The 12,003-nt window shown below is 45.6% G+C and overlaps 2 pseudogenes; both read right to left on the reverse strand.

Annotated features, from left to right (window-relative positions):
- Positions 1 to 311: 311 nt before the first annotated feature.
- On the reverse strand, positions 312 to 550 carry LOC139264840 (U2 spliceosomal RNA; annotated as a pseudogene).
- A 131-nt stretch (positions 551 to 681) lies between these two features.
- On the reverse strand, positions 682 to 913 carry LOC139264837 (U2 spliceosomal RNA; annotated as a pseudogene).
- Between the last annotated feature and the right edge of the window lie 11,090 nt (positions 914 to 12,003).

Genomic DNA, 12,003 nt, shown 5'->3' on the forward strand with positions numbered 1-12,003 from the left:
GGGTCAGGCCCCCCACACACCTCCGTGGAGGTGACCGGGTCAAACCACCCCTCCCACCTCCTATTTCCAAAAAGCATAGGAGAACCACCTTCCTGATCCAGGGAGAACCACGTTGGGGTCATGGTTACTCCCCTGTCAGGTCAGTTACGCATGATCTTAGCCATTAAACTGATAAGAACAGATACTACACTTTTTTTTTTTGAAATTCGTAGCCAATCGTTCCAATTCTTTGTCAAATCACAAACGCCAGAGGTCACCTTGGGCCCATTCAAGGATCACTCTGCGCCAATGCTCTTAGCCAAAAGGCCTAGAGCCACTGCACCATTCCTGGAAGTACTGCAATACCAGGTTCGTGCCATGGAGGTGGATGGGTCAGGTCCCCCACACACCTCCGTGGAGGTGGATGGGTCAAGCCACCCCACCCACCTCCTATTTCCAAAAAAGCAAGCATATATCTTCCTGATCCAGGGAGAACCACCTTGGGGTTATGGTGGTTACTCCCCTGTCAGGTCAGTTACGCATGATCTTAGCCAAAAGGCCGAGAAGCGATACTACACTTTTTTTTTTTTTTTGAAATTCGTAGCCAATCGTTCCAATTCTTTGTCAAATCACAAACGCCAGAGGTCACCTTGCACACGCCAAGGATCACTCTGCGCCAATGCTCTTAGCCAAAAGGCCTAGAGCCACTGCACCGTTCCTGGAAGTACTGCAATACCAGGTTCGTGCCATGGAGGTGGATGGGTCAGGTCCCCCACACACCTCCGTGGAGGTGGATGGGTCAAGCCACCCCACCCACCTCCTGTTTCCAAAAAAGCAAGCATATACCTTCCTGATCCAGGGAGAACCACCCGGAGGTCATGGTGGCTGGTCAGGTCAGTTACGCATGATCTTAGCCAAAAGGCCGAGAAGCGATACTACACTTGATCCAACCACAAAACTTCACAAGCCGACTCTCTGCTTGTAAAGGCAGCTCTCCAAGAGGTGGCACACCTTTCGAGATTCCAGTGTCTCTACAGTCCATGTGTGTGTGACAAAAAACAGTTCCATCTCTTATACTAAAAAGCCTTTGAACCTTTATTTAGACAATTAACATGCAACGATGTAGAATTGTCCTGAAATCACAGCTAACTGCTTTCTGAATTACTATACACAAACCAGATCATTTAACATACAGATGATGTCATCAAATAGTAACAAGTTACACTCAAATACAGACAATGTCATGAATTACTATACACAACTCAGATGATCAGCAGAGGAGTTTCTTTGATTCCATGCATAGATTATTATTCGCATAATAACAAGTTACACTCATACTCAACATTTCAATGGCTAAAAGGCACCATATTGTCTAGCAGCCTCTTTCGATCCAATCTTGAATCTTCCAACTTTTAACCCTTTCGATATTTCCAGACCGCAGCCGAAGCAAAGCATTCAGAAATGCTGGCTTATGATCCCACAGACGCAAGTCATCCTCGTTTCGAGGGACTGCCTATGATGATGATGATAAGACAAAAATAATTTGACACCACGCCACATAAGGAGAAATTAGGGCAGATGACCAAAAGCTTAGTCAGAGAGGTAGGTTTAAAGGGGCGTCTTAAAGGAGGAAAGAGAGGTGGCGAGGCGCAGAGGTTTAGGGTGCGAATTCCAGAGCTTGGAGCCGAGGCAACAGAAGGCATGGCCAGTGAACCGCTGAGTGAGACGCCAGGTAGATTGTTGTAGGTGTTGAATAAGGTTGTGCAATTTGAGCCATGAGAGGCTGCCCGAGTGAGGAGCCAACAAGTGAAGATTTGTTGAGAGACGATAAAGAAACAGGTTCGTCCTGAACAGGGAGTTGGTGACTTTGTTGTAAGGATTCTGGTGTAAATTATGTTTTACATGGGAGCTTCTTAAAATGGGAAGGGGGATCGGGGGTGGGGAGAAGCTGGCCTTGAAAAATTGGCATAGGCAGCATGGGTGGGCACAATTCCGATTTTATAAACATTACAAAAGCAGGGATTATGACTTCCAAAGGTCATCCTGGAGCTTTACAATGTGGTTCCTAATTGCTGAACTATTACAGAAAATCTTGGGAGGGAAACTGTAATATCTGGGCATTAACGTCCTGTTATGTTTTCAGGTGAAGGGTGCAAATTTCACGAGAACTGCCCCCGCCACCTCCCCCGCCCCCCCCGTCAATGTTTGGGCTCATTCGAAAGGAAATTTAATTTGGGACTATCTACCGGAAAGTTTGAAATCCTAAAGTGCTTCTCTACAACAGAAATTTGTTGAGGCCAATTCACTAAATATATTCAAAAAGGAGTTAGATGTAATCCTTACTACTAGGGGGATCAAGGGGTATGGCGAGAAAGCAGGAATGGGGTACTGAAGTTGCATGTTCAGCCATGAACTCATTGAATGGCAGTGCAGGCTCGAAGGACCGAATGGCCTAGTCCTGCACCTATTTTCTATGTTTCTATGTTAGAGGTGAACCTGACCCCTGGGACCACTCCTTACACAGGTTAGTTTGCCCTAATTACTCTAGGCATTTTTGACTACTGTTGTGTGCGACCATTCACTTCCTACATCTTCGAAAGCATTTTCACTTGCACTGTTATCTAGGGTAATAATAATGTGCTTCTGGTATCTTTACTGCTTCTGTGCATTATTCAACCTGTTAATAAATCTGACTGTTAATTTTAGCCTGTGAATATTACTCTGATGCATGGTATTTTCCACCTTATGAAGCGTATGATGGACAAACACATGATTTCTAGTGTCTTATGCACTGCAAATAGTAGGTAATCACTGATCGTGGAAACACTACACATAAAAGAAAGAGAGACTTGCTTTTATATAGCAACTTTCACAACCTCAGGATGTCCTAAAGCACTTTATAGTTAATGAAGCATTTTTTGGAGTTCAGTCACTGTTGCAATGTAGGAAATGCGGTAACAAATTTGGGCACAGCAAGGACCCACAAACAGCAAAGTGATAATGACCAGGTGACATTTCTTTTAATGATGTTGATTGAGCAATAACTATTCACCAGGACACTGGGAGAACTCCCCTGCTCTTCTTTGAAATAGTGCCTTTTACTTCCACCTGAGAGGGCAGATGGGGCCTCCGGTTTTACTTCTCATCCAAAAGATGGCACACAGTGATAGCCATGGCTCAGTGGTAGCACTCCCACCTCTGAGTCAGAGCACTGTGGGTTTAAGTCTCACTCAAAAGACTTGAGCACATAATTTATGAGGGAGTACTGCACTGTTGGAATCATAGAATAGAATCATAGAATGGATACAGCACAGAAGGAGGCCATTCAGCCCATCGAGCCTGTGTCAGCTCTCTGCAAGAGCAGTTCAGTAACTACCACTTCCCTGCCTTATCCCCGCAGCCCTTCACGTACTTTTCCAACTCCCTTTCGAAGCCACAATTGAATCTACTGCCACCACCCTTTCAGGCAGTGTATTCCAGATCCTAACCTCTCGCTGCATAAAAAGGTTTTGGTTCTTCTGCCAATCACCTTAAATCTGTGTCCTCTGGTTCTCTTCCGCCAATGGGAAGAGTTTCTCTCTATCTGTCTGGACTCCTCGTGGTTTTGAACGCTTCTATCAAATCTCCTCTCAACCTTCTTTGCTATAAGGAGAACCCCAGCTTCTCCAGTCTATCCAGATAACTGAAGTCCCTCAACCCTGGAATCATTCTTGTAAATTGTTAAGTATGGAAGAACTCCACAAGCCTGAGTACTGTGAGCTAAAACTGATGTGACCTTCGTCCCTTTAATGCCTAAGTAGCATGGCAGACAACCTTTTATACTCCCTTGCACGAGGTGTGCAGGTGAATCTTGGGCCTCCAACAGTTGCGCCCTCTGGTGGCAAGTCTTGCACAGTTACAATGTTTACATACATAACATCACTTCCCCCCCCAAAGTCTTTGATACAAATTATTTACAAGTTGAGATGATCCGGGGCCCTACGCTCCCTGGTTGATCGTCTGAGTTCAAACTCTGCCATGGGTAAGTTGGTTGGACTATTGCTGCACTGCAGTATGGCTGGTCTGACAGGACTATTGGGAATGGTGGGTTCATCCTCTTCATTGACAGAGAGATCGATTGTTGGTTGGGTGTGTGTTGGTGGATCGATGATGGTGTCGAAATCTCGACCTCAGAAAAGAATGACTCCGACACTTACAGCTCCGATGGAAGTTTCCCTTTTAATTTACTTGCTCGCAAGGGGTAGGTTTCACTCAGTCAAGGGCCAAATGAAACCTCCGCAATGGTACAGCTTCACAAGATATTTATACAGTAAAACCCAAGTTCTGGCCTCTCTCTGTGTATTGCTCTGTCTCACAGTCAGTGAATACAGATAAAGAGTTAATTACTATATCCTGGTACTGAAATGGTGTCAAGATATTTCCTTTTGTCAGGGTTATCAGAAAGCCAAACGGCCATTACTCCATGAGTCATAGGTAATGGGCTATCACCTGTCTTGTATTGTATCAGGATTATCCAATTTCCTGGTCAGTTTACCTGTTTGCTTCAAATGGATGAGGTAAAGGAAAGAGATATTGGCTAGAAGATAAGGGTGGGGTGACATGGAACTCCTGTAGTGTAGACAATAGGAGAGCACCATGGGGGTTACTTGTCTCAGCATGACTTGTCTCCTAGCTGTCTGATAACCATCAGCCATCTAACAGCAGGTTTAGCTGTTTAAAATAAGCTGGCTGCTAAAATGCAGAAAGTTCTGGAAGGGCCAGGACTCCATTTTAATCAAAAGGCACACAAATACCGTTTGGTATCAGCTTAGATAAAAATACATTTCCACATTCCCCCATTTTGTCCTTCACAAGGACAACTCAATCCATTCTGATCCTGTACAGTCTCTCCATTTCCATTTCTACACAAGAGCCTTCAGCAGTTGTTGCTACCATAACTCTAGCCGTGGTCTCGGTAGGTAACATAGTTTCTCCAACCCTGGCACAGCAACACTTAATGACGACAAATAATAGATACAGGGCGAAGACTATCAGCAGGAATATGATCAAACCCTGTACCACAGATTTCCCCAGGGCTCCCAACCATCCTGATGCCCAACCCCACAAGGTGATACCGTCCTGGCCAACTGTCTGTTTATACTCTATTACCTTTTTCCTGATGTTTTCAGCTAGACTGCCGATATCTTCTGATTTATCTGGGATATATGTACAGCATTCTTCACCTATTAATGCGCATGTCCCTCCCTCCTTGGCTAGGAGATAATCTAAGGCCATACGATTTTGGAGAGCCACTGTTCGAATAGCTACCATTTCGTCATTTATCCCTTCAAAGGCTTGGGAAGTTGCGTTGGCTACTGATTCTACTAAGTCAGCCAGTTCCCGTAACTGCCATTTGGTCGATGCTATTCCATAGGGTGGCACCATTACCTTGAATATTCCGTTTAGCCACGTCAAATCCCGTTTAAATCTGTGGCTTCCATAGGCCTCCCTTAGAGTCCTTACTGATCTGATAAGGGGTACCACATATCCTAAGTAACAGGACCCTGTCCAGTTGGCTGGTAACCATGGGTAGGCTTTATGGCCACAAATAAAGTAGGTGCAATTATAGGACGTCAGCTCCTGGTCCTTTCGCACTGTCCCTACTCGAGTGGTCTCACCTTCCCACCCTTCACCTGGGGCTTTGTTATGGACCGTTGTCCAGCCAACGGTTGCTATCTTTCTCTCAGTGGGATTAGTTGTGGCTTGCCATTTAATCATTTGGGAACACTTGCTGCGTCCCATTTCTGGTCCTTTTGTCTCATTACTCACTAGGCATATTATACCCTCAGGATTTCTTATTCTGGGAGTAATGCTTAGGAAGGGAGGCTGATGGTTATTGGGCTGGTACCATCCCTGGAAGGCTGTGAGTTTATACCCTGCCGACCTCCATTCTGTTTGCTCCTTCGTTTCTGGCCCCTTAGTTAGGTTTGTCCTGTTTTGCACTGTCAACCATTCTACCATTTCTGATTCGTTAAAGGGGACAGATCTCAGGGGAATACCCCCCCTGGAGTGGACAGGTACATGGGAACATATCCAACAACTCGACAAGTTTCTTTCTTGAGCATACTTATGACTCAGTGCCATAAATACGTTTACGTGCAATTCCCTTCGGTGGCGGGTCTGTACCCCTGGTGTAGTCAATAATGCGAAGTAAAACCCTGTCAAGCCCAGCACCATCAGTCCCCATAGTCCATACAGTTCTTTATTCAGTCTTCCTTTTTCTGTTCCTCTGATTCCTTCGTCCCTTCCTCCTGGTCGGGTGCCCGTTTGCAATGGGATGCGTGGATCCATGTTGGTCTTTCCTTTACCTTGATTGCAGTATTGGTCGCCAGCAGGACCTGGTATGGTCCTTCGAATCTTGGCTGTAGACTGCTTTTCCTTTTAAAAATCTTGATGTAAACGAATTCCCCTGGCTCCAGGTTATGACACTTCCCTTCCGCTGGCTTGACTTGGGCTTCCTTTACCTGTGAATGAAAGCTGGAAATACATTTGGTTAGTGCAATACAATAATTCAACATATTTTCCTCCATTTTGTGGATGTCCATCTGTTTTGCAGTAAATGGTGCTGTAAAAGGTAGTTGTTGGGGACGTCCCATAACTATCTCATGTGGTGACAAGCCTGTTGTTCTGTTGGTTGCAGATCGCATTACCATCAAAGCTAAGGGCAGCAGTTCTGTCCATTTCAGTCCAGTGTCATTGCATAGTTTTGCCAGCTTATTTTTAAGCATTCCATTATATCTTTCAACAAGTCCAGCTGATTGTGGATGATAACTGCAATGAAAACGTTGATTAATCTGTAAAGCTTTACACATTTCTCTTATGACAGTTCCCGTGAAATGTGACCCGTTATCACTGGAAAGCTTAGCAGGGATTCCGAAGCGCGGTACAATTTCTTTTAACAAACATTTAGCAACAGTAGTGGCATCGGCCTTTTTACATGGAAAGGCTTCAATCCATCTAGAGAATACATCTACAATAACTAATACATACTTGAATCCCATACACATAGGTAATTCAATAAAATCCATTTGTAAATGTACAAAAGGCCCGACTGGATTTGGGTGGGAGGCAGATTCTACTTTTTCCGTCTTACCCGGATTCATTGTCTGACAGGTAACACAATTTTCACAGATTTGTTTTGCAATTGCCGAAATACCTGGTGCATACCAAGTTGCCAAAATATAATCTGCCAATCCCCCTTTGCCTGCATGTGTGAATGTATGAACACATCGGGCAATCCATGGAAGTAAGGATCTAGGGGCCACCATGCGGCCGTCATGGTGAACCCATATTCCTTCTGGATTTTTATAACATTGATCCTTCGTCCAGGTCACCACCTCCTCCGTACTGGCCTGTGTCTGAAAGGCCAGCACGTCATTAATAGTGGGTGGCGGGTCTGAGCAATTATTTTTCCTTAGTGGGAACAATGACACCTGCATCCCCCCTTTCGACAGAGCTGCTGACTTAGCTGCATTATCAGCTCTGGCATTCCCAAGTGCCACCTCATTCGACTGGCCTGTATGTGCTTGGCATTTGATAATGGCAAGTTTTAAGGGGCATTGAATGGCTCGCAGGAGATTTTCCACTTGTTCTGCATTTTTGATAGGGGTTCCTGAAGAAGTCAGGTACCCGCGAATCTTCCAAATTTGTCCATAGTCATGTGATACCCCAAAAGCATACCTGGAGTCAGTGTAGATATTAACTGTGTGTCCTTCAGCCAGAATACAGGCTCGAGTTAACGCAAACAATTCGGCTTGTTGGGCTGAAAAGGAGTCTGGAAGAGAGGCTGTTTCGACAACATTAAACTGAGTTACAATTGCATCAGCTGCTCTAGGTTGGCCCCTATCATTTCGTAGGGCTGATCCGTCAACATAGTACATTAGATCAGGGTTACACATTGGTACATCTGTTAGATTGATACGTGGTTTAGTCACTAATTCGGTTACCATTTCACATGAATGGGGTTCGCCGTCGTCTTCCGTGGGGAGTAGAGTGGCTGGATTTAAGGTAGTACATCTTTTGATGACAAGTTTCGGATTTGATAACAGTTCGACCTCGTATTTGGTGGTTCTTGCGGAGGTTAGGTGTTGGGTGGCACATTTAGTAAGTAAAATCTCGACAGAGTGTGGGATATATAAAATGGTCTGATGATTTAGAGTTATTGTCTGAGCCTGTTGCATAGCATAATAAGCTGCTGCCAACGAAGGGTTATCAGAAAGCCAAACGGCCATTACTCCATGAGTCATAGGTAATGGGCTATCACCTGTCTTGTATTGTATCAGGATTATCCAATTTCCTGGTCAGTTTACCTGTTTGGTGGGTTCATCCTCTTCATTGACAGAGAGATCGATTGTTGGTTGGGTGTGTGTTGGTGGATCGATGATGGTGATGTCCTCTTCAGGTTGTTCCTGGTTGTCGGTGAACCACAGTTTGGTCTGATCCAATTGCTTTCTGCATGTTTGTCCATTCAATAGTTTGACTATAAACACCCTATTCCCCTCCTTGGCCAAGACAGTGCCAGCGACCCATTTAGGACCATGACCGTAACTAAGGATAAAGAGGGTCAGTAACATCAATGTCAAGCGATACAGCCGCGCGATCATGGTATATGTTTGCCGGTGACATAGAAACATAGAAAATAGGTGCATGAGTAGGCCATTCAGCCCTTCGAGCCTGCACCGCCAAAGAATGAATTCATGGCTGAACATGCAACTTCAGTACCCCATTCCTGCTTTCTCGCCATACCCTTTGATCCCCCTAGTAGTAAGGACTACATCTAACTCCTTTTTGAATATATTTAGTGAATTGGCCTCAACAACTTTCTGTGGTAGAGAATTCCACAGGTTCACCACTCTCTGGGTGAAGAAGTTTCTCCTCATCTCGGTCCTAAATGGCTTACCCCTTATCCTTAGACTGTGATCCCTGGTTCTGGACTTCCCCAACATTGGGAACATTCTTCCTGCATCTAACCTGTCGAAACCCATCAGAATTTTAAACGTTTCTATGAGATCCCCTCTCATTCTTCTGAACTCCAGTGAATACAAGCCCAGTTGATCCAGTCTTTCTTGATATGTGAGTCCCGCCATCCCAGGAATCAGTCTGGTGAACCTTCGCTGCACTCCCTCAATAGCAAGAATGTCCTTCCTCAAGTTAGGAGACCAAAACTGTACACAATACTCCAGGTGTGGCCGCACCACGGCCCTATACAACTGTAGCAACATCTCCCTGCCCCTGTACTCAAATCCCCTCGCTATGAAGGCCAACATGGCATTTGCTTTCTTAATTGCCTGCTGTACCTGCATGCCAACCTTCAATGACTGATGTACCATGACACCCAGGTCTCGTTGCACCTCCCCTTTTTCTAATCTGTCACCATTCAGATAATAGTCTGTCTCTCTGTTTTTACCACCAAAGTGGATAACCTCACATTTATCCACATTATACTTCATCTGCCATGCATTTGCCCACTCACTTAACCTATCCAAGTCACTCTGCAGCCTCATAGCATCCTCCTCGCAGCTCACACTGCCACCCAACTTAGCGTCATCCACAAATTTGGAGATACTACATTTAATCTCGTCGTATAAATCATTAATGTACAATGTAAACAGCTGGGGCCCCAGCACAGAACCTTGCGGTACCCCACTAGTCACTGCCTGCCATTCTGAAAAGTACCCATTTACTCCTACTCGTTGTTTCCTGTCTGACAACCAGTTCTCAATCCACGTCAGCACACTACCCCCAATCCCATGTGCTTTAACTTTGCACATTAATCTCTTGTGTGGGACCTTGTCGAAAGACTTCTGAAAGTCCAAAAACACCACATCAACTGGTTCTCCCTCGTCCACTCTGCTGGAAACATCCTCAAAAAATTCCAGAAGATTTGTCAAGCATGATTTCCCTTTCACAAATCCATGCTGACTTGGACCTATCATGTCACCTCTTTCCAAATGTGCTGCTATGACATCCTTAATAATTGATTCCATCATTTTACCCACTACCGATGTCAGGCTGACCGGTCGATAATTCCCTGTTTTCTCTCTCCCTCCTTTTTGAAAAAGTGGGGTTACATTGGCTACCCTCCGCTCCATAGGAACTGATCCAGAGTCTATGGAATGTTGGAAAATGACACTGGGTTTCCACATGATCATTTCGATCCGGGTGGACTAGGGAGAGCCTGGTTTTGAGTGCTCTCTTCATTAACAATTGTGCAGGGGGAACCCCAGTGATTGAGTGGGGTCGGGTCCAGTAGCTGAGCAGAACCCGAGCTAAGCGGGTCTGCAAGGGGCCTTCCGACATGCGTTTCAAGCTCTACTTGATAGTTTGGATGCCCGTTCCGCTTGACCGTTGGATGCAGGCTTAAACGGGGCAGACCTGACATGCCATTAGGACGCTTTCCTTCGGTTTGAGGTGGTTCCAAACTAGCGTACACAACTCTGTATGTCTTTTACGCTGGTTTCTCTGGTGCTAGCAGATTCTTGATGAGGCTGTATATTGTGGACCCACACACAGTGAGGAGAATCGCCCTGCGCTTGATCACTTTATTGTCCCCATCCAGCTCGTTGGCTACAAAATACTGGTCGAGACACTCAACAAAGGCTTCCCAATCATCACCCTCTACAAACCTCTCTAAAATACCAATGGCAGCCATGACCATGTGAACGTTCGTAATCTGTTACTCGTCGCCAATTGTGAAGTATAGAAGAACTCCACAAGACTGAGTACTGTGAGCTAAAACTGATGTGACCTTAGTCTCTTTAATACAACTCCAGAGTGCCTAAGCAGCATGGCAGACAAACTTTTATACTCCCTTGCAAGAGGTGTGCAGGTGACCCTTGGGCCTCCAACAGTTGCGCCCTCTGGTGGCAAGTCTTACACAGTTACAATGTTTACATACATAACATAAATCTTTTCTGATTCTAAGGCCTTCACATCCTTCCTGAAGTGTGGTGCCCAGAAGTGGACGCAATACTCCAGTTGAGGCTGAACCAATGTTTTACACAGGTTCATCATCACTTCCTTGCTCTTGTATTCTATGAGCGAGAAATTCGGCGATTTTGCGCCCAGGTTTTTGGTGCGATTACACCCTTCTTGGCGAAAACCTGGTCGGCGGGAAATTTGGTGACATTTTGCGACAGCGCTTTCCACGTACCGCCGGGGAGAGGAGCCTCACTGTACGATACTCGAAATAGCGTTTTCTCCAAAAATTTGGCTCTCTCCGCACCCATATTCTGCACTCAGAATACCGACAGGGTAAAATCTGTCATGCAGCGGAAAGTATGAAGACCTGCAAAAAAGGTCAGTTAAAGTTTTTAGTTTTGAATTCTTTTTCAGAGATTTGATAGATAAGTGCCTTGTGAATATTCTGTGAATTTTATTTTCGAGTTCTTTTGGAGTGTTTCTCCCCCCTCCCAAGGTCTCTCGCAGCGCCATCGGCCTCGGACTAAAGTTGGCGAGGATCGCGGTTTGCGGCGCGAATCCTCGTGCAACGCCGATATTTACCGCTGCGCAAATTAATGGTTGAATTGCCGGCCTACTAGCGGTAGCGAAGCGGAAATGGTAATTTTGGTGAAAAAAAATACAATTTTCGCTGGAAAGCGAATTTCGAGCCCCATGGGCTGGATTTTCGCTTCGTTGCCACCTCTGTTTTCGCCCCAGAGAGGAGGTAATGGCAGCGGGAAGCATTTCCGGGCAGGCAGCCAGCTTCCAGTGCCCCGCTGGGACATTCGGTTGGTCTGTGGAGGCACGGAGCATGACTGCCCGGCAGAGGCAAGCCGGTGAGTAACGCCCCTGGTTGTCGATATTTGGTTCGCGTCCGATCCGTAGCGCCCCCTAGTGCGCCTGAGTGGCAACATCTGTGAAAGCTGATGTTCCAAGCTGTACCGGTTGCAGTGAGTGAAGTAATGTCACCCGGAGTTAAGTGTGATTGCTTTTAATTTTTTAATTTTTGCGATTTATGTTGATGTGTCATCAGTACTGTTTTGG

The sequence above is a fragment of the Pristiophorus japonicus genome, chromosome 5 (assembly GCF_044704955.1).
Source record: "Pristiophorus japonicus isolate sPriJap1 chromosome 5, sPriJap1.hap1, whole genome shotgun sequence".
Lineage (NCBI taxonomy): Eukaryota > Metazoa > Chordata > Chondrichthyes > Pristiophoridae > Pristiophorus > Pristiophorus japonicus.